General features: G+C 39.8%; 1 protein-coding gene and 1 long non-coding RNA gene across 2 annotated transcripts in view; one reads left to right on the forward strand and one right to left on the reverse strand.

The window, feature by feature from the left end:
- LOC132690190 (uncharacterized) overlaps positions 1–16,772 on the reverse strand; it is a 28,339-nt gene extending 11,567 nt beyond the window's left edge. Inside the window, exon 1 of the long non-coding RNA XR_009615300.2 lies at positions 16,543–16,772. This is a non-coding gene — a long non-coding RNA (uncharacterized LOC132690190). The remainder of the gene's footprint in view (positions 1–16,542) is intronic.
- A 46-nt stretch (positions 16,773–16,818) lies between these two features.
- AP1G1 (adaptor related protein complex 1 subunit gamma 1) overlaps positions 16,819–26,763 on the forward strand; it is a 76,729-nt gene continuing 66,784 nt past the window's right edge. The window contains exon 1 of the mRNA XM_060650248.3: positions 16,819–17,052. The gene's annotated coding sequence lies outside the window, so the exon portion shown is untranslated. The remainder of the gene's footprint in view (positions 17,053–26,763) is intronic.

The following is a 26,763-nucleotide window of genomic DNA, read 5'->3' on the forward strand; positions in this document are numbered from 1 at the left end:
TACTTTCAAGAACAAAGAATGGACTTAAAGCTGAGATTTTTATTGTGCACCAGAAGATCTGTTTTCTACTTAGGAATGTGGCTTCCAGAGTAGCTCTGCCAGGATTGTAAAGCAGGTGACATTTGCACCTTTTCTCCACCCACATACTTTTCCTAACAGAGCTTGACTTCTGCTGTCACATGACCCTTATAAGTTGGTAACAATAGGGTAGAAAACAAGGATGAAGATACCTTAAGTATTATACTTACAAGTGTGTTAAAAACAAACACCCATGGCACAAAAACAGACACACAGACCAATGGAATAGAATAGAAACCCCAGAACTAGACCCACAAACGTATGGCCAACTAATCTTTGACAAAGCAGGAAAGAACATCCAATGGAAAAAAGACAGTCTCTTTAACAAATGGTGCTGGGAGAACTGGACAGCAACATGCAGAAGATTGAAACTAGACCACTTTCTCACACCATTCACAAAAATAAACTCAAAATGGATAAAGGACCTGAATGTGAGACAGGAAACCATTAAAACCTTGAGGAGAAAGCAGGAAAAGACCTCTCTGACCTCAGCCATAGCAATTTCTTACTTGACACATCCCCAAAGGCAAGGGAATTAAAAGCCAAAATGAACTACTGAGACCTTATGAAGATAAAAAGCTTCTGCACAGCAAAGGAAACAACCAACAAAACTAAAAGACAACCAACAGAATGGGAAAAGATATTTGCAAGTGACATATCGGACAAAGGGCTAGTATCCAAAATCTATAAAGAGCTCACCAAACTCCACACCCGAAAAACAAATAACCCAGTGAAGAAATGGGCAGAAAACATGAATAGACACTTCTCTAAAGAAGACATCCGTATGGCCAACAGGCACATGAAAAGATGCTCAACGTCGCTCCTCATCAGGGAAATACAAATCAAAACCACACTTAGATATCACCTCACGCCAGTCAGAGTGGCCAAAATGAACAAATCAGGAGACTATAGATGCTGGAGAGGATATGGAGAAATGGGAACCCTCTTGCACTGTTGGTGGGAATGCAAATTGGTGCAGCCTCTCTGGAAAACAGTGTGGAGGTTCCTCAGAAAATTAAAAATAGACCTACCCTATGACCCAGCAATAGCACTGCTAGGAATTTACCCAAGGGATACAGGAGTACTGATGCATAGGGGCACTTGTACCCCAATGTTTATAGCAGCACTCTCAACAATAGCCAAATTATGGAAAGAGCCTAAATGTCCATCCACTGATGAATGTATAAAGAAATTGTGGTTTATATACACAATGGAGTACTACGTGGCAATGAGAAAGAATGAAATATGGCCTTTCGTAGCAACGTGGATGGAACTGGAGAGTGTGATGCTAAGTGAAATAAGCCATATGGAGAAAGACAGATACCATATGTTTTCATTCTTATGTGGATCCTGAGAAACTTAACAGAAACCCATGGGGGAGGGGAAGGAAAAAAAAAAAAGAGGTTAGAGTGGGAGACAGCCAAAGCATAAGAGACTCTTAAAACCTGAGAACAAACTGAGGGTTGATGGGGGGTGGGAGGGCGGGGAGGGTGGGTGATGGGTATTGAGGAAGGCACCTTTTGGGATGAGCACTGGCTGTTGTATGGAAACCAATTTGACAATAAATTTCATATATTGGAAAAAAAAACACCCAAACACATGTGCACACGCACATACACACGGAAGTGTGTAAAGCTTTTTTACTTCTTAAGATCTCAATTTTATAGTGTAGTATAAGGCACTATATTTTGGTGTTAAGAGTATGAGTTCAGTAGTGAAATGACCCATATTCAGATCCTAGATTCACCATTTATTAACCATGAGACCTCAGGCAAGTGACTCACCCTTTCAAAGACTCAGTTGTCTGGACTTTAAGAAGGGGGATAATAAGAGTTAATCGTTATTACCAAATCTCATAATTTGTTGAGATGATTAAACATGCTAATATGAATAAAGAAGTTAAATGCAATGCCTGGCACTTAGCCAATGTAATCAAGTTTTGCTTTCTATCACCATCATCACCATCATCATCATCAACATCACTCAAGGTGGTCTAAGCTTCTAAAAGGTGGTCATGGAGGGTTTTAGGACAAGAGGGATTTCCCCCTAATGCCTTTGAATTGCTGAAGAGGCATGCACCAAGTTGGGTAGTGTTAAGGGGCACACTTTTCTGAGGTTTTGCTGATTGTTTCCTGCTAGGACTCATACTCCTTTTTTTTCCCTCTTCCAAAAAGTTACATGGTTTGTTGAAAAAGGACACATTGTAAAAACTTAGACAATACAGAAAGGAACTTTGAAGAAGTAAAAGCCACATGAAATACCACTAGAGATGTGCCCAAGGGCTCAGTCTCTAGACTTTTTCCCTTTCTTCTCTATTCTTTAGGTGATTTCATCCTACGTCATGGTTTTCAATCCCATGTTTATGGTGAAGACTTCCATATATCTCCATCACTAGCTAAGAGCTCTAGGTTGATACGAACTCCAGACTGATATATCCATCCACTTTCTTGACATCTTCACGTGGATGTTTCAGAGGCATCTCAAACTTAACATGTCCAACAGTGCTCTCATCCCTTTCATGGACCTACTCCTTCTTACAGTTCATGGCAATTCTATGCTAGGGCAAAATCTTGATATCTTCCTTGATTCTACCCCTTCTCTCAACCCCTACCTAGCCCCCAACCAATTTTCAGCAAATCTTGGTCACTCTACCTTCTAAATATATCCAGAATTCTGCCACTTCTCACCACCTCCATTGACAGTACTTTGATCTAACCTAATCTCTTGCCTGAATGACTGCAATAGCCTCTTAACTGGTTTTCCTGCTTCTACTCCTCTTCCCCATTAATTGATCCAATATAACAGTCAGAGATCTGGTTAATACCTAAGTCAGATCATGTTACTCCTCTTCTTTTAAACCCTTACAATGTCTTTTTAATTCACTTACGAGTAACAGGCAGCAACTTTCCTGTGATGAAGGAGGAAATGCACTCTCACCTCTTCTGTCTGGCCTCATTGTCTCTACTTTTCCCCTTATTTACTCTGCCTCAGCCACACTGGCCTCTTTGTGCTTCTTCAAATACACATGCTGGTTCCCACCTCAGAACCTTTGTACTTCCAGTACTCTGTGTTCTTTAGCTATCTTCCCCGTCCTTCCCTCACTTCCTTCAGGTCTGTACTTGTGTGTTCTCTGTGAGTCACTTCTCAGCTATTGTCTCCAAAATGTCAACCTCTTCCCTCTTCTCTGCTTTATGTTTTTTCTCTATTGCTCTTAACTCTAACATACGATATAGTTCACTTAGTGATTTTGTTTATTATCTATTTCTTCCACTGGAATATCAGTTGTATGAGGACAGGGACTTTTATCTGTTTCGTCCACTGTAGCATCCCTAGCACTGTCAATAGATTTTTGTCAAACGAATGAATAAATTTAGAGTTTACCACTGCTCAAGTTTGATAAACGTTCTTGTAGACCTACCTATGCATGTTTATGTGCAGTTCTTAATCATTGATGTACTACAATGTCTGACCGCATAGGCACTCAAAATATAGTCTTTGAAAGAGAGAGAAAGAAGGTGGTATGGGCCAGAAGCTTGAAGGTTGCTTTATCTGTCATCGACTTAACTTACATTAAAGTATGAACTTCATGAGGGCAGGAACCATGTCTCCTTGCTCACCGTTTCCTCCCCTGTGCTTCTAAGAATGTTTGGCATCTAGTAGGTAAGTGATAAACAAATGTGTGATAAGTTGAGAACACAATGTGACTCTTACCCTCTTGCCTTAGGTGGAAGCCCTGGCAGACCTGGTCAGTATTGGATTTACTGAGGATGTTAAGAAAGGTGCTGTTGACAGAGCAGGTGGAACTTTAGCAGGAACTGGTGATCCACTTGAGGCATCACCAATATCTGCACTGGGACCCTTTCCTGTGAGACCTCCAGCCTCTTGTTTTTTATCCCTTCCTCCTGAAAGGTCAGTACAGAGAGGGAAACTGATTCTGGGATGGGACTACCAGTAGTGTTAAAATATATTTCTACATGGGCCTTTTGAATGGTAGAATCATCTTAGTGATGTTTTTTAAGGCTAGGGAGCATATTTGCAGTCATTTAGCGGACATTTGATTTTTAATGCTTATTTACTTTTGAGAGAGAGAGAGAGAGACCGAGCATGAGCAGGGGAGGGGCAGAGAGAGAGAGTGAGACACAGAATCTGAAGCAGGCTCCAGGCTCTGAGCTGTGAGCACACAGCCCAATGTAGGGCTCAAACTCACGAATTATGAGATCATGACCTCAGCCAAAGTCGGACGCTTAAGAGGTTTAAGAGACTGAGCCACGCAGGCTCCCCATTTGATGTGTTTTTATGCTGAACTCATGAGAAAATAGGCCTGTAGTCTTTTGTCAATCTCTTGACAATACCACAATATGGACTGCAAGGAACATTTTTATGAGCTGGACAAATTGGAAAGTCTTTCATGTACAGTGATTTAGACACATATTTCAATATTTAATTTATATGTAGGGGAAACAGTTATCTTCTCTTGTTGAAAATAGTATAAAGATCTCAAAACTTTGTAGACATAAATCTAGAGAAGTCAAATAAGTAAAAGCTAAAGAGCCATAGACATTAATTCTCTTTACTCTGTTCCTTCAGTATGAATAAAGAGAAATGGTCTTATTCTTTTAAACTTGCAAGGTATTTCTGACCCCATGAAACTCTTTTTTAAATTTTTAATGTTTATTTATTTTTGAGAGAGAGAGAGAGAGAGAGAGAGAGAGAGTGTGTGTACAAGTGGGGGAGGGGCAGAGAGAGAGAGAAAGAGACAGAATCCAAAGCAGGCTCCAGGTTCTGAGCTGTCAGCGCAGAGCCCGAAGCGGGGCTCGAACCCACGAGCTGTGAGATCATGACCTGAGCTGAAGTTGGACACTCAATCAACTGAGCCACCCAGGTGCCCCTATGAAACTCTTTTTTTAAGATTTTATATTTCAGACATAATTTAACTCTGATTTTCTTTGTTGAAATTATTTATCTGAATGACACCTTGTGAAGTGCTCAGCTTCCAGTCTTGGAATGCAAGTCCTCTGATTTAAAATAAGAAAGAATTGAGGTGCCTGGGTGGCCCACTCAGTTAAGGATCTCACTCTTGATTTTAGCTCAGGTCATGATCCCAAGGTTTGTGGGATTGAGACGCATGTCGGGCTCCACATTGACAGCGCAAAGCCTACTTGGGATTCTTTTTCTCCCTATCTTTCTCTGTCCCACCCCTGCTCGTGCGCATGTACTCTTAAATAAATAAACTTAAAAAAAAAAAAAAAAAAGAAGGAAACAGACTCTTAAATATAGAGAAAAAAACTGATGGTTACCAGAGGGGAGGGAGGTGCGGTATGGGTTAAATAGGTGATGGGGGTTAAGGAGTGCACTTGTCGTGATGAGTATCTGGTGATATATGGACTTGATGAATCACTACATTGTACACCTGAAACTAATATATCACTGTATATTAACTGGAATTAAAATAAAAACTTAAAAAAATAAAACAAAGAAAACTTTATTATGGAAACTTTAAACATATAGAAAATTAGAGGTAATAATATAATGAACTTCCATGTACCCATCACATGGTTTTAACAGTTATCAACTTTCTGCTTCTCTTCTTTTCTCTCTTCCTGACACTTTTATTGGGGGGGGGGGGGGAGAAGGAATTTATCTTTTATTTTTATTTTTTAAAAGTTTATTTATTTATTTTGAGAGAGACAAAGAGAGCACAAGTGGAGAAGGGGCAGAGAGAGAGAGAGACAGAGAATCCCAAGCAGGCTCCGCACTGATAGCATGGAGCCCTGGAGCCCCCGAGTAAGGGCTAAGGGCTTGAACTCACAAAACCATGAGATCATGACCTGAGCTGAAACCAAGAGTCAGATGCTTAACCAATTGTGCCACCCAGGCACCCCTGTGGGGAAGGAGGAATTTAGAGCAAATCTCAGACATCATATAATTTCACCTGTAAACATTTCTGTAAATATCTCTAACACATACCTTTTGTTTTTATAATATAAAAAAATGCCATGCCATTATGATGCTCAATACAATGAAAAATAATTTCTTACTATAATATAATACTCAATCCACATTAGATTTTGCTAATTGCTAGGGTGCCTGAGCGGTTCAGTCGGTTAAATGTCCAACTTTGGCTCAGGTCAGAATCTCACGTTCTTGAGTTCAGGCCCCACATCGGGCTCTCTGCTGTCAGCACAGAGCCTGCTTCCAATCCTCTGTCCTCCCTCTCTCTCTGCCCCTCCCCCACTGGTTGTCTCTCTAAATAAATAAACTTTGAAAAATTTTGCTGATTATCTCAAAAATGCATTTTATAGTTATTTTATTGAAATCAGGACCAAAGATCTACACATTGTATTTGGTTGATATATCTCCTAAACCTTCTCATCTCTAACACTTCCTTCTTCCTGCCTGTTGTTTTCTCCTTGCCATTTATTTCTTGGAGAAAGAGTCCTCAGACTTTATTAAACTGAATCGTCTTTCACAAGTAGCATCTCCAGGCTTTAAGATAAAAGATTTCCTGTTTCTTGTATGTGACCACAGGTGACAAAAGCAGCAAAACTCATAGTTGCTCCTAAGGGTAATTTCCAGAAGGCATAAATAGAAACTTCACCTTCACAAGAAGGAAGCTGGACTATGAGAAGTTAATTTTATGAAATATTTATTGAAGGCTTACTGTGAACAAAATGTGTGTTTGGCGCTCAGACCAATCACAACCCAGCGGTCTTTTTTCTTTCAGAATGACTCCTATAAGAAGAGTGATTTGTGTCCTTCATTGTTTCCTAGTAAGTATAGGGAATGCTGGTAGAAGCTGGAACTGCTTACTACTCACTGAAGATTTTTCAATTCTTCAAAATTTTTTTTTACATTTTATTTATTTTTGATAGAGAGAGACAGAGCACAAGTGGGGAAGGGACAGAGAGAGATGGAGACACAGAATCCGAAGCAGGCTCCGGGCTCTGAGCTGTCAGCACAGAGCCCGACGGGGGCTCGAATTCACGAACCGCAAAATCATGACCTGAGCCGAAGTCAGACGCTTAACCAACTGAGCCACCCAGGCACCCCAAGACTTTTCAATTCTTATAAGACTATTCCTCCATAGGTGACAGAAGGTTATTAGTGACTTACCAGGAGTACAGTGGGTTCCTTTATAGTAGCTAACAGTTTTCAAAGTGGATATAGATCTCAGAGAGATCTTTAACACAGAAAAAGTTTTGAAACAACCATCACACTAGATAATTATGCACATAGTTTGAAAAACTGTGCCTTTTTTAGAAGTCCAGATTGCCTTTGAAGCAAGGGCCAACAAAATGTCACCACTACCACCATTTGCATGATGGGGGAGTTGTCTAGTTTTCCAGCCAGATTATATGCTGCCCTCTCAAAAGTAATAATAGTCTACTGCCATTGAGGCTGGGATTTCTTTCTGGAAGGCTGTATTATTGTGACTTTTAATTACATTTATTGAAATGAACAGGTACAGGATTCAACCTCCCAACTTCTCCAAAGCCAGAATCAAGATCCAAGATGGGTTTTGATAACTTTATGCCTCCTGATTTGCCTGATGTAAAACCTCAAGTCAGCCTATCCATTGACCCTTGTGGTTCTGAGGAAGTTGATTTTGAAGATCTTAACCGGAGACTTGAAATCCTCAAGAAAACCACAAAATTCCTTGGTCTTGGATTGAGTAATTAATTGCCTGGGAATCAGGGCTCTTCAGCACAAATGTTAATGTGGCTACTTGTGTGTGAGTCTGAAGTGTTCTCATTTACAACCTCTTCCATCCCTTAAAGTCTCTGCTTCTCTGTCTGTAATAATGTATATGTGTGTCCATGCATATACATATAATTATTCCTGTCTCTGAAACTTCTATAATTCTTAGATGAAGATTCCTGACCTAAATAATTTTATTAATTATAGTCAATAAACTCTTGTTTTCTCTTGGATCCTTACTTCTCTCATAATGATCACTTTTTCCAGGGAGACAGAATGGTGTGTATTTAAATCCTATCCACTTACTAGCTATAAGACTTTTGGTAAATGGTACCTTCTGTCAGATGTGCATGAAAGTGCAAAGAAACTAGAGGAATATGTGTCTTTTTAAAAATGAGTATTTTAGGAGCACCTGGGTGGGTCAGTTGGTTAAATGTCCTATTCTTTTTTTTTTTTAAGTTTATTTATTTATTTATTTATTTTTTTCCAACGTTTTTTTTTTTTTTTTTATTTATTTTTGGGACAGAGAGAGACAGAGCATGAACGGGGGAGGGGCAGAGAGAGAGGGAGACACAGAATCGGAAACAGGCTCCAGGCTCCGAGCCATCAGCCCAGAGCCCGACGCGGGGCTGGAACTCACAGACCGCGAGATCGTGACCTGGCTGAAGTCGGACGCTTAACCGACTGCGCCACCCAGGCGCCCCTGGTTTTTTTTTTTAATTTATTTTTTGGACAGAGAGAGACAGAGCATGAACGGGGGAGGGGCAGAGAGAGAGGGAGACACAGAATCGGAAACAGGCTCCAGGCTCCGAGCCATCAGCCCAGAGCCTGACGCGGGGCTCGAACTCACGGACCGCGAGATCGTGACCTGGCTGAAGTTGGACGCTTAACCGACTGCGCCACCCAGGCGCCCCAATTTATTTATTTTGAGAGAGAGAGAGAGACAAAGCACAAGTGGGGGAAGGGCAAAGAGAGAGGGGGAGAGAGAGACTCCCACACAGGCTGCATGCAATCAGCACAGAGCCCAACACAGGGATTGAACCCATGAATCACGAGATCATGACCTAAGCCAAAATCCAGAGTCTCAATCAACTGAGCTGCACAGGAGCCCATGAGTATTTTACTCTTGATCTCAGCTCAGGTCTTGATCTCAGGGTCATGGGTTCAAGCCCTATTTTGGACTCCATGCTGGGCATGAAGCCTACTTTTTAAAAAAGAGAGTATTTTAAAGAATGGGGTGCCTGTATGGCTCAGTTGGTTAAGTGTTCAACTTCGGCTCAGGTCATGATGTTGTGGTTCATAAGTTTGAGCCCCACATTGGGTTCTGTGCTGACAGCTCAGAGCCTGAAGCCTGTTTTGCATTCTGTGTCTCCCTCTCTCTCTGCCCCTCCCCTGCTTGCTCTTTCTCAAAAATAAATAAACATTAAAAAATAAAATAAAAAAATATTTTAAAGAAAGAATGCAACACAGAGTGAAGAAAAGGCATTGTTAGGAAATCAGTGGAATCCTGTATGTCTGAGTTCTGCCACTTACTAGCTGTGAGCCTCCTTTTTCTCCTCTATAAAATGGGGACAATAATGAAAATTAAAAGAATTTATGTAAAGCCCTTTAGCACTTATTAGGTGCTCAATAAATATTAGTTTCCTTTTCAGTTTCTATTTGCTGAGTTCTAGTGGACTAAATATTAGTGATTCTATGGGATAAAGGAGAGGCTGAGAAAACAAGATGGTCAGATTATTGTTTCTTGTACAACTGGCATTTTGTTTGTTTTTCTTTTTAATAACCTTTATGTTTTAGAGCAGTTTTTGGTTCACAGCAAAATGTCAAATTAATTTTAATTACTTTTTAACTATATGTGTGTGTGTGTGTGTGTGTGTGTGTGTTCGTATATTTATTTTCGAGAGAGAGAGAGCACAAGCACGGAGGGACACAGAGAGAGGAGACACAGAACCCAAAGCGGGCTCTAGGCTCTGAGCTGTCAGCACACAGCCTGATGTGGGGCTCGAACTCATTAACTAGGAGATCATGACCTGAGCTGAAGAAGGACTGACTGAGCCACCCAGGTGCCCCAAGGCTAACTTTAAAGCAAACTGCAGAACTGCCTGATTTTAGAGGAGTAAGGATGGGGCTAGGCACATAAAACAAAACCTTGTTTATTCAAACAAAACCTTCCTTACCATGGAAACTTCTAGGCAAATGATGGTGCTTGTATAAAGGAAATAGAATTACTTGAGTGGGAAATGAGTCAGAAGCCCTGCTGACTTTCTGGATGCTGCATCCTTCTCTAGTGGCCACAGTTTTGTCTTCCCTAGACTAGAGAATGGCACCACTTCCTCAAGTTGGGGTTTGAGTTGGTTGCAACCTCATATCTGGTAAGAGTTTTTACTCTAAAAGTGCCAACATAATATAGAATGATTTACAAAACAAGGATGACATAAAGCATCTCCATTGGCAAACTCTGGACTGCCTTTTTTTCCCCCCTTTCAATTTGTATTTATTTATCTTGGGAGAGAGAGAGAGAAAAAGTACAAGTGGGGAAGGGGCAGAGAGAGAGGACAGAATGAGAATCCCAAGCAGGCTCTGAGCTGCCAGCACAGAGCCCAACGTGGGGCTTGAACTCACAAACCCTAAGATCATGACCTGAGTCAAAGTCAGACGTTTAACCCACTGAGCCACCCAGGCACCCAGGACTGCCTCTTTAAAACAAATTTTTTTTAGTATTTATTTTTGAGAGAGAGAGAGAATGAGTGTAAGTGCGGGATGGGCAGAGAGAGAGAACACAGAATCCGAAGCAGGCTCCAGGCTCTGAGCGATCAGCATAGAGCCAGGTGTGGGGCTTGAACCCACAAACCATTAGATCATGACCTGAGCTGAATTCGGACACCTAACCAACTGAGCCACCCAGATACCCCAGGACTGCCTCTTTTAAATCTCTAAATCAAAGAAGGAGCTGGGCTGAACCTTGTATCCTATGTGCTTTGATCTTTAGTTTCAAGGGGCATATAGATTTCCTAATGGTCTTGGTACGAGGCCAAAGGGTGTATGGAGTTGGCTATTAGAATTTCAATTTTACATCACTTCTAGCTCTTTTGCCACAACTGAAAGATTAATTCCTAAACTTTTCTCAAGCCAGGATAAATTGTGATTAGGCACCATGCCTAAAAGAACTGTAAAAATGCTTTTTGTGAAAACATTACATAAACAACAGAGGGACTAATTTCTTTCTGACTCTCAGGCTTATTTATAGACTCAGGTGATTCAAACAAGTGGAGCCACCTCCTTGACACATGTCACTGTTTCCGACAGGGTTGGATCTCCTTCACTCTCCTTTCTCAGCTGAGATCTCTGGCATGTGGAGAAGCAGGAAGAATTCCTTGTGAAAGACACTGACCACATTTCTGTAGGGAGAGTTTTCCCTATCTGCTGTAAAGGTCTTATGGCTTCAGCTGCTGATACTGTCATTTAAGAACCCCACTGCAACTAAGCCTCCAAAAGAGGGTTCCCTCTGATACCATGATTCCAGTTGATATGCCATGTCTTCCAAAAGACTTCTTTCTCAGCTCTGGCGCCCAATGACCTCTCATTTTTCTGCTTCTTTTGGAACTATCATTTATCTCCTGAGTGGTAATATTGATATTTTTATGTATTGGAGGATTTTTTAAAAATCTAGTTTTCCTTAATGAAATAAAGAGGGTAGGGCAGTCTCTATTGAAATGACAATAACAAGGGTGCCTGGGTGGCTCTGTCAGTTAAACTTCTGACTTCAGCTCAGGTCATGATCTCATGGTCTGTGAGTTCAAGCCACAAGTCAGGCTCTGTGGTGACAGCTTAGAGCCTGGAGCCTGCTTCGGATTCTTTGTCTCCCTCTCTCTCTGCTGCTCCCCTGATCATGTTCTGTCTCTGTCTCTCTCTCTGGAAAATAAATAAACATGAAAAAAAAAAATGTCTGTAACAGATTCTGTGCACCCAGGACAGTGTGGTGTAGTAGACTCAGCCAATACATTTATTAAATGACTATTATGTAGGCTAAAAGATATATAGTTACCCCTCACTTTTCAAAAGTTCACATTAGGCCACTTCGATTTTATGAATGACCTACATTAGTACCCGTTTTGGCCAACCAAAAGAAATTTGAAAAAAATGTTCACTTCTACCAAAAAAAAAAAAAAAAAAAAGTAGGGGTGTGTGGGTGGCTCAGTCAGTTAAGTGTCCAGCTTCAGCTCAGGTCATGATCTTACAGTTCGTGAGTTTGAGCCCCGCGTTGGGCTCTGTGCTGACAGCTCAGAGCCTGGAGTCTGCTTCAGATTCTATATCTCCCTCTCTCTCTGCCCCTCCGCAGCTTGTATGCTTTCTCTTTGTCTCTTTGTCTCTCTCTCTCTCTCTCTCTCTCTCAAAAAATAAATAAACACTAAAAAAGAAAAAAAAAAGGGGCACCTGGGTGGCTCAGTCGGTTAAGCGTCCGACTTCGGCTTGGGTCATGATCTCACAGTTCGTGGGTTTGAGCCCCATATTAGGGTCTGTGCTAATAGCATAGAGCCTGGAGCCTGCTTCGGATTCTGTGTCTCCGTCTCTCTCTGCCCCTCCCCCATTTGTGCTCTGTCTCTATCAAAAATTAAGTGAACATTTAAAAAAATTTTAAAAATTAAACACACACACACAAACACACACAAAAGTAAAAAGTGAAAACCGTATTCAGCACTTGTTCTGCAGTAAGCTTTTACAGAGGCAGTATGCACACAGAGCAGTGATAGTGGCCAAGTTTCTTACCTGGAAACTATGCTAAAAGTAAGATGATATTTATCCTAAAGACATCTCCTATTTATTGAGCCCTTACCACGTGCCTGCCACTGTTCTAAGTACTTTAAGTGTATCGGCTCATTTGATTATTACACCAGCCTTAAGGTGCCAATGCTACTACTATCATTAACTCCATTTTATAGACAGGTACACTGAGGTTCAGAAATCCTCAGAGATGTTTACTAATTTTCTACAGGTCATACAATAAAGGAAGAGCAGCATTTAAAAATTTTTTAAAAAGTTGATTTATTTTGGGGCGCCTGGGTGGCGCAGTCGGTTAAGCGTCCGACTTCAGCCAGGTCACGATCTCGCGGTCTGTGAGTTCGAGCCCCGCGTCAGGCTCTGGGCTGATGGCTCGGAGCCTGGAGCCTGTTTCAGATTCTGTGTCTCCCTCTCTCTCTGCCCCTCCCCCGTTCATGCTCTGTCTCTCTCTGTCCCAAAAATAAATAAAAAACGTTGAAAAAAAAAAAATTTAAAAAAAAAAAAGTTGATTTATTTTAAGAGAGAGAGAGAGAGAGCACATTCGAGCAGGGGGGGGGGGCAGAGAGAGATGGAGGGAGAGAGAAAGAATCTCAAGTAGGCTCTGAGCTATCAGCACAGAGCCTGATGCAGGGCTCAATTTCAGGCACCAGAAGACCAGACTTGAGCCAAAATCAAGTTGGGACATTCAACTGACTAAGCCACCCTGGCACCCAAGGAAGAGCAGCATTTTAAACCCAGGCAGTCTAGCTCCAGAAACCAACACTTTTAACTGTTATGCTATAATGCCTGCATGGTTTACAAGCTCATGACAGGTGAGGAGCAAATGAATAACTGTATATAAAAACACTTTTGTAAATTGTAAGACACAATGCACTACTGTTACTTGGTAGTGGACAATCAAGAAATGGTTTAGATGAATTGTATGGTGGTATAAAAACTGTTTTATACTTATGTTTGCAAAATCCTTCATAGTTTTCAAAGTGTTTTCACACATTTGATCCCTCTGGATATTAAGCCACTGTAAATCCATTTTGGAATAAGTCTAGTCATAAAGAAAGCACTCATAATATTTATATATTAAATAATGTATGTTAATATTTATAAAGTATTTATTCTCAAATAAATACTTCAGGGCCAGCTGAAGTAACAGGCCCAGAGATGTTAAATACCCTGATTACAGCACAAAGTTAGTAACCCAGCCAGGACTGGCATCCGAATGTCTGACTCTTGGCTGATGCATCTTTAGTTTTGTTTTTTGTTGTTGTTATTATTTGTTAAATTGAAGCATATGAGTTTTTCAATAATAAACAAAACTATAAAAATAATGATCTTTTCTCCCAGCCATTCTCTCTTCCTAAAAGTTTAGTTAATTTTTGGGATGTTGCCGTTTTAAAAACAAAAATCTCCTGGGGTGCTTGGCTGGTTCAGTCAGAAGATGAGCATGTAACTCTTGATCTCAGGGTCATGAGTTTGAGCCCCACACTGAGTGTAGAGTTTACCAAAACTATAAATAAACGTTAAAATAAAGAAATAAAAACAAAGATCTCCTTTACATTTGGATCTATAAAACTGCATTATTTTGTAAAAACTTTTTTTTAAAGTGTAAGTCTTTTTTTCCCAAAATGTACATTATGCTCATTGCAAAAACAAAACATCATAACATACAAATCCTATATAATCCCACCATCCAAAAATAACCATTTTCGCATTTTAGTTTTATCCTTCAACTTTTTTTCTATGTATATATACGCCTTTTTTGCAATAGTATTATAAAACCATTTTGTAATGTTCAAAAACACCTGTCATACCATGATAATAAAGATAGAGCTATAGCTTCATTTTTATTAGCAGCATAGTACTCCATTTTATTGATGTGCTGTAACCTACCTGAAACTAGAGATTATGCTTGATTAGATGGGAAGTAAGTCTTCCCAAACTTTTTTTTTCAAAAAATTTTTAACACTTATTCATTTTTGAAAGGCAGAGAGAGACAGAGCGTGAATGGGGGAGGGGCAGAAAGAGAGGGAGACACAGAAACAGACTCCAGGCTCTGAGCTGTCAGCACAGAGCCCGACGCGTAGCTCGAACTCACGGACTGCAAGATCACGACCTGAGCTGAAGTCGGCCGCTTAACTGACTGAGCCACCCAGGCGCCCCAGTCTTCTTAACCTTTAAATGCTAACCACGGAAACCAAGCCTCTTAGGATAATGATGTCCACACTATATATTAAGTCAATTGCTTTTATTGAATTAAAAAAAAATTTTTTAATGTTTATTTATTTTTGAGACAGAGACAGAATGTGAGTGGGTTAGGGGCAGAGAGAGAGGGAGACACAGAATCCGAAGCAGGCTCCAGGCTCTGATCTGTCAGCACAGAGCCCGATGCAGGGCTCAAACTCAAACTGTGAAATCATGACCTGAGCTGAAGTCGGACGCTTAACCAACTGAGCCACCCAGGCGCCCCTATTTTTTAGTTTCATTGGAGGAGGAGTTTGGTAATTATAAAGGTAATAAAAGTAAAAAAGAAACATGGAGGGGGTTTACATCTCATAATGTCTGCCGTATTCTCTTTAATGCTCTGTCATTTGGCACGGTACTAAAAAAGTTCCTTCCTCTTTCTTAAGAATAGTTTAATTTTTCTTTTGTGGTTTGCAGTGGTATAAACACTTAAATTCAACCTCTAAACAAATATTTGTGATGTTGCAAACAAAATACTTTAATTGCTTTGTGACCTGCAAATTCCTTACTTTTAAGGGAGTCCAAAACTGTTCTTTAGCATGTGTTCATGTCTAGCTATACTTCAGAGGAATATGCCTTGCAACATCATTACGTTCTAGTTTTATGCTACTACCTACAAGCTGTGTGATCCAAGGTTGCACTGCACAGTAGTGCATTGAGGGGGAGATGAGGCAACTGAATTCCATGAGGTTTCTGCTCCCCAGACCATTTGGGTTGATTCCACCCTGAGTGTGGGAGTTGGTGTGGGTGTGTGTATACTCTTTTCTAATTCAGGAAGTGGCACCATATAGCTGAATCAGAGTGGGGGAGGGGGGAGAGAGGGTTTCTATATTAATAGTTTCTCTGAGCCTCAGTCTCCTTATTTGTAAAACTAAGTTACTTATCCTTGACTAATCTGATTTAGGAGGTTGGTAGGAGGGTCACACTGGGTTACACATAGGAAGATGCTTTTATAAACAATGTGATATCAATGTTTAATAATAGTAAATGATAATTACTTTATCACACCCCCTGGCCTTTGTCACTTGTTAAGCCCGAATAGTTCAAGAGCAAAATTGTGCTCCTGAATTCAATTTTTGTAAAATGTTTTGAAATCTCTGCAAAAAAGTGGCTGTCTGAGGAAAAAAGAGCAACCTCCTATGACAGGTCCTAAACTTAAGATTTGGTTAGTTCAGTTCTGTTTGGCATCCCGCCAGGTGCTGTGCTTTATTCACTTTCAGGACTTCTTTGCCGCCAATCTACGTGAAGGATTTTAGTTTAGGTGGGTCACCTTTCCTTTAAAGGACCCAAAATATCACGACTCTTTTCACCGTTCACGTGGAAAATATTTGTGTCAGGTGTTCATAATTATTTATCAAGCCAGGTAATGTCTGGGTAGACTGTCTTTGGCTCAGGTTATTGGTTATGGAGACACAGCCCACTCTTTAAAGAGTTTTAGCGTTCACTAGTCCAAATCCTTTGTTTTTACATACGAGGAAACTGAGGCCCTGAGAGTTTAAATGATTATCCAAAGCAGGACGTTGAGCGGTTGTACTGCGTTTGAAATATATTCTTCTGTATCATCCTCTAACTCTAAAAAACACCTTGCAAAGATACCATAAAACTGTAGACTCCAAGACCGCTTGGAGCATGTTCCTGAAGTTAGCCTAGAGAAAGCTAAAGTTTCAAACACGACTGGAAACAGCTCGAGATTTTTCTGTATTAATTCCCAGCCCCCACCTGCCTCGCCTCACCCACTTCTTTCTATACCTTGATAGCTCGGCTCTCTTCAGGTGGCCCCGCGGTTTCCTGGTAGCTCAGCCTCCTCCTCCCCCGCAAGCGGAACCAAAGTTCGTAGGCTTCCAGGGTCGGCCGGCTTTTTCTCTCTCAGACTCTTCGCAGCGGTGACTCGGCAGCAGCGTCTCGCGTCATCAGTGACCGCCCCGTACTTTGCTACGCTGTGCGTCGCTCTGCTAGGAGCAGTCACCTCCTCCTTGGCAAATAGTCCTCGGTGGGGTCCGAGTTTTCGGGTAGTAGGAGAGCGGAGGCACAAAAAGTTACGTCTAGGGAAGACGGAATCGACTAGGAGAGGGAGATAGAGGCCAAAGTTTTTGAGATAGTATTTGAAGTTAGTTAAAAACTCCCTCCTTCCTAAAAGGATCCTTCCGCCTGCAGTAGCGGTGGTGAGGCCGAGGGAGCCGCCATTTTGGATGTTCGGTTCCTGCTGCCACTGCTGCCGCCGCCCCCGGAGCTGCTGGTTTCATTCGAGGTTTCGGGCCGGTGAGTGTCACTCGCGGCGCTAAGGACATATTGCTCCTTTTGCCCCGCGCCTGCCGGGAGCGCTCGGCCGGAAGCTTCCTGTCAATCTCATGAGTCCGGTTCTAGGCTTTTGGGGGTGAGAAGAGAGGACAGAGGCTGGCCCAGGAGGGGCCCGGAGCCCCAGGGGCTGCTCCGACTTTCTTGAGGGCCGACCCGAGGCCTCAGACCAGGAGGCTCTGCACGCTTCTGCGTTCTGTGCTGTGGCGTTGCCCGGCCGGTGCGGGCCTCCTTTGGACCCATTGACTTTCTCGGGCTTCGATTCTCTTTTGAGGGTTCATTCAGGGAGCATTCAGGGAGCAGGGTTAGCGGGGCGGGCCCCACCCCCGCGTGTCTTCTTTGAGCGGTATATCAGCGTTCTTGTATCTTGTACTCGGGTCAGGTCTTTCGTAGAACTCTCTTTAGCTCTTCCAAATGCTTAATTAATCGCTGTCTGCCCTGCAGTGGCGTCCTCTCCGAACCGGACATCGGCCTTGCCTCTCTCTAACCTTCCGACCAACTTCGTTTCCGATTTTCAGGGTTTCCTCCCTCCCCCCCCCCCCCCCCCCAACTCACCTGCGAGTACACTGCTTACCTTTCTCTCAAACTCCTGATCCTGCGGACGTCAGTTTCTAATAATTCTCCGAATCATCTTGACTGTCTGAAAGAGTCCGGACGATTGGTTATGTTTCCTAGTTAGGGTTTGGTGAAGGAGACCCATCGAACCACTCGCTCAGAGTATACTTCAGCAGTAAATGTTTGTGAAGCTAATGAAATAGCTTTTTGGGGGGGAGGGTACGGAGGAAGGTGTCATGTTTTTTCATTGGTGAATTCCTTTCGTGTGCTGAATACTTAGTTATTTGGTGCTTATTGACAACTTATGTATTTGTATTGGTGATATTTAACCCTGGGCATGGAAATTGCCTGAGAAGGATCTTAATTTGACGTAGGTAGAAAGGGAAGTAACTTTTTTGGCGACTGAAAGGATTAGTTAACAGAAGAGAGGAGCGAGTGAAGGAGTTAGTGATCTCAACTTGCAGGTGTTTTGTACGGTAATGATACTTGTTACCTGATTCTAAAAAATACGGAGATTGACTTCATGTGTTAGAATTTTCTGGGGTAGTTGAATTTTAAATATTCATTTCCACCGTTCCCGTAATACTTGTCAGACTATACACGTTAACTTTTGGTTTAAAAGTACAGATTTTCCAGGTATCCATAATCTCATTACCTTCATGCTGTTATTAAAGTATGTTTGCAAAATAGCATGTTTGAATAAAAAGCATTTCACAGTAATTTACTGATTACTTCCTACATTTCAGGTTAGGCGAGTGTGATTGAATCGCCTCTGTTTCATCTCAGCCTGGATTTTTTAATCTGTGAAAGAGAAATAATTTGTGATTACAGCTTAGTGACTGCTGAAATTTAAATTTGTAACTTGATGGACTCATTGCAGAGGGATGAAGAGAAAAGTGAAATAAAATTGTAACTTGAACTTGGATCAAATCTTTTAATACTTCTAATCCGTGTCTAAGTGCATTATTCTTATCAGGTAGATAAATTCCTGTACTGGTCATATGATGTCTCCATAGAAGATTGACTGTTTTCATTGTAAATAGTGTTCTTCTTATTTATTTTAAGGAGACTTAAAAAATGTTAGTATTTGTGTATTTACTGTCAAGATAGGGAGTTTCTCTTTTGGTTTAAAGGAACTGTCAACCCCCTGAAATCTAGGGAATGCTTTTTCATTTACTAAGTACTCCTTTGTAGTTACTGAAATATTGCATTTCTGACTTACCTTTTTAAAACAAAGTTATTAGAAGAGCTATCAAATAGGTGTTACTTAACTCCGTTCATTTTGCGGTATGATGTATTGGTAGTCAAACGTCATTCATTCTTGGGTGGTTTGCATTCAATTGGAGTGTCTTTTTGCCTTACAAATTCTAAGCAAAGTGCTGTTTAATGCACTATTGATTGGTCACATACTGGAATGTCTACTTTGTCTAAGGTTGTGGGATCATACTTGAAATTAACATTATTGTTTAGGGAACTTCAATTCATTTTCTTTTGGGTATAGTTGCTTGTTCTTTGATCTGTTTCACTCTTATCAGTTCTAGATTTGAGACAATTTTATTTATTCATTTTTTAGTACACTCTACACCCAAGTTGGAACTTAAACAAACTCATGACCTTGCCATCAAGAGTTGAATGTTCTATTGACTGAGCCAGCCAGGCACCCCTTGAGAGTAAATTTTAGAGTGAAACTGTAACGTACAAAAATTGTCAGAAATATCTTGGTGATATTTCACCCCCTCTTTATTTTAAAAGTAGTCTTGAAATCAGTGATGTACAAAAACAAAAGTGCAATTTTTTTGTGTGATTTATAAAAACTCTATACATATTGAAAAAGTTGAATGAGTATTTTCCAAAAGATTATTTTTAATTAAAAAAATCGAATTAGAAAACTACATACCAAAACAGATTTTCAAAATGCTTAATCTCTTTATTTGCATTTGATGAGGATTAAAAAGTTTTATGTATAAAGCAGGACTTTAATTGATAGCAAAAGTTTAAAACTTTTACTTAGATTTAGTTTCAGAGAATCTAAAACTATTACCTTTTCTGTAAACTGCAACTACTTGTTTAGCTATTTTTGTTGCTTAAAATTCATTCATTTTCAGCTTTATTAATTGTTTTTAGGTCTTAATTTTGGCATTCTTTCATCCCTTTGTTTTATCCAATTTCTTTCATGCAGGATAAGATTTAAAGTAACAATTAATTTTAAAATTAAGAGAACATATGGGTATGTCTAAGCTCTTATATATCTTGGCTTACAGGTTTTGAAAATTGTATCTTTGTCAAAAAGCATCAGGATTTTTTCATTTGCTTTTTTGTGCAGAAAATTTTATATCCGTGAAGGCACTCATTTCTACCTTGAAAATACATGAAAGGTGGTTTTTTTTTTCTTCTTTGAAGGAGCAACACAAAACAGTTAATTTGGCATGTATTTTGGTTGCTAGAAAAACAATCTCTTGTCAAAGTTTGAAGGGTCCGGAAGTAAACAACAACAACACAACCTTGCTCTTGGCCAAACTTGTTGAGTCAGCATTAACTAACACTTTTGTATAAGAGCAAGATTTAAGATAATATGATGGAAATGAGAAGTGCTTTTTCATTAGGTACTTGGAGGTTTTGCATTTTTTGTTTACTTAGATAATTGGAGAAAATTGACGTTATAAATGTTGTCAGTGTAAAATAGTCTTCAAAGCAAAAAAAAAAACAACGTATTTTAAAAGAGGAAGAAAACATGTGACCTTTGTACTTTATAAATAATGAAAGACATCTTAAAGGCAAGTAGTTTTTACCCCCTTTCTCTGTTACACTGCAATAAGTCACAGTGTAACCTTGATAGGCAGGTGCTTTGCTCACTGTAGCTTTCTTGTAGCTGATTGTAATGTGTTTTACTGAGCATTCTAGGCTTTTCAGCTTGTTTGATTTTGAGATTAACGTTAATGATTTTTGTGAAGAGCAAATATGAGAAAGACATGAACTTAGATCCTTGGAACTGTAAAATATTTGCACTCCTCTCCTTACAAAACTTCGGGTTAAAAATGAGACTGATCTAGAATAGATGATGTACACTATTGGGTTAAAGGATCTAACTTTAGTAAATGATCATATAGTGGTACAACTCAAAAGAGTTCCATTAGTGTTTTTACAGCTCAGTTTAGTGAAGCTCATTACTCATCCTCACGATTGGGAAATTATTCCGTTTTAAGCTGAAGAAAAGGAAGGGAAGTTAATTTTTTTTTAATCCCTTTTTAAAGTGTGCACAGAAGATTTGGTTTTCTTCCCACTTTTTGAAATTTTTGAAAAGTTTTAAAATACGGTGAAAATACTGGTTTCAGGTGAATGGGGAAACTAACTGAAAATACTTAGGTAGCCTGTATCTTGGTAGGTACGAGATTTTGGGTATGATTTATTGACAGTAAGCTGTTGTGAGAAGAGTTTCTTTTTCTTTTTTCTTTTTTTTTTTTTAATTTCTGTTGCCTAGTATTTTTCTTTTTCTTTTTATTTTTTTACATTATTTTTGAGAAACAGAGTGAGACAAAGTGTGAGCGGGGGAGCGACAGAGAGGGAAGGAGACACAGAATCTGAAGCAGGCTCCAAGCTCTGAACAAGCAGTCAGCACAGACACTGATGCAGGGCTCGAACCCACAAACTGTGAGATCATGACCTGAGCCAAAGTCGGACGCTCAACCGACTGAGCCACCCAGGCGCCCCAAGAATTTCTTTTTCTGATAGTACTCAATATGTGTGATGTTTTTTAAATGTGTGTTTGTCTCTACTAGTGAAAGTTGGGCTTTATATTTTCTTTAGAAACATTCCATGATGAAAGCTTCATAAATCGTGTTGATTATTTAGGAAAGTAGAATGAGGAAGCATTTACTAGCATTTGGTTGTGTTATTTTATTTACACACATTGGACTTTATTTAAAATTTTTTAAAAAGTAAACTTTACATGCAGTGTGAGGCTTGATTGAACTCAGTGACCCCAAGATCAAGAGTTGTGTGTTCTATGGACTGAGCTGGCCAGGCACCCCTACACACACTGAACTTTTTACTGTTTCTTCAATACTCAGGTTCGTTCATTTTCATTCTCTTTGTACCTGTTATGCCTATACCTGGAATGTTTTTCTTTTCTCCCTTCCACCTAGTAAACCTGTTCTTTCCTCTCAGCCCCCTGGCAAAGGGGTATAGTATAGTGCTTTCTTTAAAGTACTTGAATTGTCTACCTGTTCTTGAGCTTTCAGAGGACAAGAACTATATAATTTATGACATCCATAGTACATAGCACAGTGCCTGGCACTTAGTAGCTACTTTGTGGAATAGATGCTATGGATGAAAATAATATGGAAAAATTGTTTGGGTACTCAAATATATGGTGATTGGTTAATGCCAGAGCCAAAAACAGAGCCCTGAGTTATGAGAAGCTACTACAGGTCATTTACTTGTGACTTACAGAATTGATACCAGTGAAGTTTACTTTCAGGTTTAGAAAACAGGGATGCCTGGGTGGCTCAAAAGGTTGAGTGTAGGGCTCTTGTAGGACTACTCTTGTAGGACTCTTTCGGCTCAGGTCATGATCCCAGGGTTGTGGGGTTGAGCCTTCAGCCCGGCTCTGCACTGAGCATGGAACCTGCTTAATTAAGATTGTCTCTCCCTCTGCCCCTTCCCTGCTCACGCGCTCACTCTCTCTCTAAAAGAAAAACAAACAAAAAAGCAAAAACCTGTATAAAACCTTGTGTCTGTACCCTGGAAAATAGCGTTTACATGTTTTAATTCTGAAGTTGACCTTGCTCTTTTCTCTTTGTGATTTAGTCTGATTCTTTTTTGAGAGAGAGCATAGCGCTAGTTGGGTAGAGGCAGAGTGAAAGAGTCTTAAGCAGGCTCCAAGCCCAGCATGGAGCCAACGTGAGGCTTGATCTCATGACCTGAGATCTTGTGTTTGTTTTTTAAAATTTTTAATGTTTATTTTTGAGAGAGAAAGAGCATGAGCGGGGGAAGGGGCAGAGAGAGAGTGAGACACAGAATCCGAAGCAGGCATCAGGCTCTGAGTCGTCAGCACAGAGCCGGACACAGGGCTTGAACCCACAAACTGTGAGATCATGACCTGAGCTGAAGTCGAATGCTTAACCAACTGAGCCACCCAGGCACCCCATGACCTGAGATCTTGATCTGACTTAAAATTGAGAGTCAGATGTTTAATGCACGGAGGCATCCAGGAGCTTGCTTCTGCAAAAGTTTCAAGTGGCAGCAAATAAATCTACACTTCCCGCCATCTTCTTTCTTTTGAGTTCTTAATATGGTAACGCATTATACTAAAGAAACTAATTGTAAGTTGAGCATTTCAGGCTTTACTCCCCAAATGGAAATGTGTTGATACAGTTCAGTGATTTGTTGTCTTTCCCCTCTTGTTTGGATAATATACTTTTATAATGCTAAGGTTTGTTTTTTTTTTAATCTTTTTAATTTATAAAATAATAGGTGTACATTATGATGAAAAAAAATCTAAAAACATATTTAAAGTTATCATTTCATTCGTTCTCTTCAGTGTTTGTCCCCAGCCATTTAACCAGGTTATGGGTATACTTCATTATTTCCCTCCATGTTTGGTCAAGTGCAGTGTATACTAACATAAATGTGCACTTCTATATGGATTCTTTGTATTTATAAAAGGGAGATCATATTTTATATCACTCTGTAACAAGCTTTTCTTAATACATCCTGGTCAGTAAATATAATTTGATCTTGTTTTTTTAAATGTCCCTATTATGTCTCATAGTATGAATGTGTACCATACATAACTTATTTGGCTATTTTCTTATGGATATTTAAGTTGTTTCTAGATTTTGTTAATACAAACAGTGATACAATAAAATCCTTGTACATGTCACCTTATTTATTGCCACTTTTAGTTCTACAGACTAGAGTCTCCGAGGTAGGATTTCTGGGTTAAAGGAAATATACTTTAAATGTTTTTATTGCCAGATTATTTTCTAAGTAGGTTGTCATAAGTTCTACCTCCACTAGCCGTGGGCTTTCTATGTCATCACATCATTAGATGTAAATAGTTTTTACTGGTCTGCCAGATGATGACTACTCTCTCTGTTTGTCTTAATTTTAATTTTCCTGGCCATAATTCGAGCTAGCCTCTGCTTTTTTGTTTTTTTCTTTTCTTTTTTTTTTTTTCTATCTGGATTTCCTTTATTTAGAATTTTCATGTCGGGTTCCTTTTTCGCTTTTCTGTGCATTTTCTTGGTTTACTTTTGTTTTTCCTCATCTTCTAGGAACACCTTATGGTATATTAATTCTTTGTTGTATAATACATGTATTTATTCATCTGGAATTAACGTTTATATGAAGCAGGGAGTCTTATATGGTTTTCCTTTATATAGAGAGACAACTGCATGAGGACTAAATAAACCATCCTTTCCCCAATGAATTAAATGCTATCTTATAAGTTTCCATGTATGTTTGCTCCACTTTTGGTTCTTTTTTTCTCTTTTCTTTTTATTTTACTTTTTTGAGTATAATATATTTGTAAAAAGTTACACTGTTAAGAAAAGCTCCTCTTTAGGGGTGCCTGAGTGGCTCAGTCGGTTGAGCGTCCAGCTTCGGCTCAGGTCATGATCTCACGGTCTGTGAGTTTGAGCCCCATGTCAGGCTCTGTGCGGACAGCTCAGAGCCTGGAGCCTCCTTCGGATTCTGTGTCTCCCTCTCTCTCTGCCTCTTCCCTGCTCATGCTCTGTCTCTCTGACAAAAATAAATACACATTAAAAAAAATTAAAAAAACAAAAGCCCCTCTCTGGGATTCCTGGGTGATTCAGTCAGTTAAGCATCTGACTCTTGGTGTCGGCTCAAGTCATGATCTCACAGTTGGTGAGTTTGAGCCCTGTGTCGGGCTCTGTGCTGACAGTGTGGATCCTGCTTGGGATTCTCTCTCTCTCTACTCCTCCTCCGCTTGTGTGCCTGTGTTCATTTTTTCTTTTTCAAAATAAATAAATAAACTTTTTTTTAAAGAAAAGCATTTATCACTGTACTTTTTTATTTTCTTGATTATTCTTGAACATTTATTCTTATCTATTGATTAAAAATAATTCTTTGGGTTCACAAAACCTCAAAAAATCTACTGTTCAGAATCGCATTATTCATATATTAATTTTGAGAGGCCTGACATTTTTAATTATGATAATTTTTCCTTGTGACTTTCCATTTGTTTAGATCCTGTTTCAGTTTTAGGTCCTTCAGTAAAGGTTTCATAGATTTAATAGTCTTCTTCATGTAGTTCTTATGCCTTTCTTGCTAAATTTTTTCCTAGATATTTTATAGTTTTTGACACTATCGTCAATGGGACTTTCCCCCTCTATTTCTAACTAATGTCAGCAACATTGGTTAAAAATGGACCTTTAATTTCCTGTGGACCAGATCCCTATCCCCCCCTTTCTTGGTATCCAGAATGAACAGAACTTTGAATTTATGAAGAATATGCTAGGGAAGCTTTGTTATCTTAGCGTGAAATCATTTTCTAGTAATTTTCTAGTAAACTTTCTAATGTCATCCTGCAGAAAAGACCTTTAGATAAATGTGACTTTGTCTTTTCAGGATGGATGTTATCTTGTTATTTTGAAAGTTTACAGTTTTGCTTTACTAATCCATTATGATTTTTAGTACTTTGATTTTTCAAAGCACAATTGATTGCTCAAGTAATATATGTTCATTTAAAATACAGCAGAAAATGTACAGAAGTTAAAAAGGCATGTATATTTCTACATGGCACAGAAAATCTACCTTCCTTAACATACATTATATCCTTTGGGGCATATCTTTTATTATTATTATTATTTTTTTAAGTTTATTTATGTTGAGAGAGAGCGCGTGCATGTGAGCAAGGGAAGGGACAGAGAGAGAGAATCCCAAGTAGGCTCAGCACTGTCACCATGGAACCCAACATGGGGCTCAATCCCACAAAGATTGTGACCTGAGCCATAGTCAGAGGCTTAACTGTGACTGAGCCACCCAGGTGCCCTGGGGCATATCTTTTAAAAAAAACAAGATTTTTGTTCTGAGAATTTTGTGACAATTTTTGATAAGTGTGGGCTCCTTGGGACACTTTTGCTAATAGGTTGAGAGAGTAAAATTTTGCTTTTTATTTTATCAGTGTCAAATTAGATATTGATTGTGTTTATTGTTTATTTGGCCTTTATTTTCATGCATCTTAATGCAATTGAATTGTTCATTAGGCATATTTGCATTTATATACATCTGTTTTTAAATTCTCATTTTCAGTGAATTTTGGTTATGGATAATTAAAGGGGATGGCTGTAATTATTGTGGCGTTTTAGGGAGAATAGAACTTAAGACTTAGAGGAATGCCAGCTGGCTGCCTAGACAGGGTGTGGTGGTATCTTGATGTGGTCACACATTTCACAGCATTCCCTTAGCCTGGAAGATCGAGAAAGTCCATTTTAGTATTTCATCTAGGGATGATTTAGCCTAATCAGACTCAGTGATGTGTGAATTAGAATAACAATATTGGGGGCGCCTGGGTGGCTCCGTCGGTTAAGCGTCCGACTTCGGCTCGGGTCATGATCTCACAGTTCGTGAGTTCGAGCCCCACGTCGGGCTCTGTGCTGACAGCTCAGAGCCTGGAGCCTGCTTCACATTCTGTGTCTCCCTGTCTCTCTGCCCCTTCCCTGCTCATGCTCTGTCTCAAAAATAAATAAACATTAAAAAAAATTTTTTAAAAAGAATAACAATGTTGTAATTCACAAGGGGCTGTGCTTTCTTCTGGATTTTGTGTCTACTTTCCAGGGCACCCTTGAAGGAATTTGGGAGACAAGATACTTGAAAAGATTAAGAATCATAAAGTTGCATTATGAGCCTGAAGCCAGAGTGTATAAAGTTGAATGGTCTTGAACGTTTCATCATTCTAGGCCATGGTGAAACCTGATGAAAGAACTATCCCTGTCCCACAATGGTGTTTACATCTGTAGTGACCAAAATACTTACTCCCAGATTTAATCTCCCTTATTCAAACAGTGATGTACTAACACTTCTCTTCCCTTTTCTTCACACTGTAGAACATTTCCCTTCTATGAGCACATTTCTTCATACTTTGGAAATAGACTTGCA

Source organism: Panthera onca, chromosome E2 (assembly GCF_046562875.1).
Source record: "Panthera onca isolate mPanOnc1 chromosome E2, mPanOnc1 haplotype 2, whole genome shotgun sequence".
NCBI lineage: Eukaryota > Metazoa > Chordata > Mammalia > Carnivora > Felidae > Panthera > Panthera onca.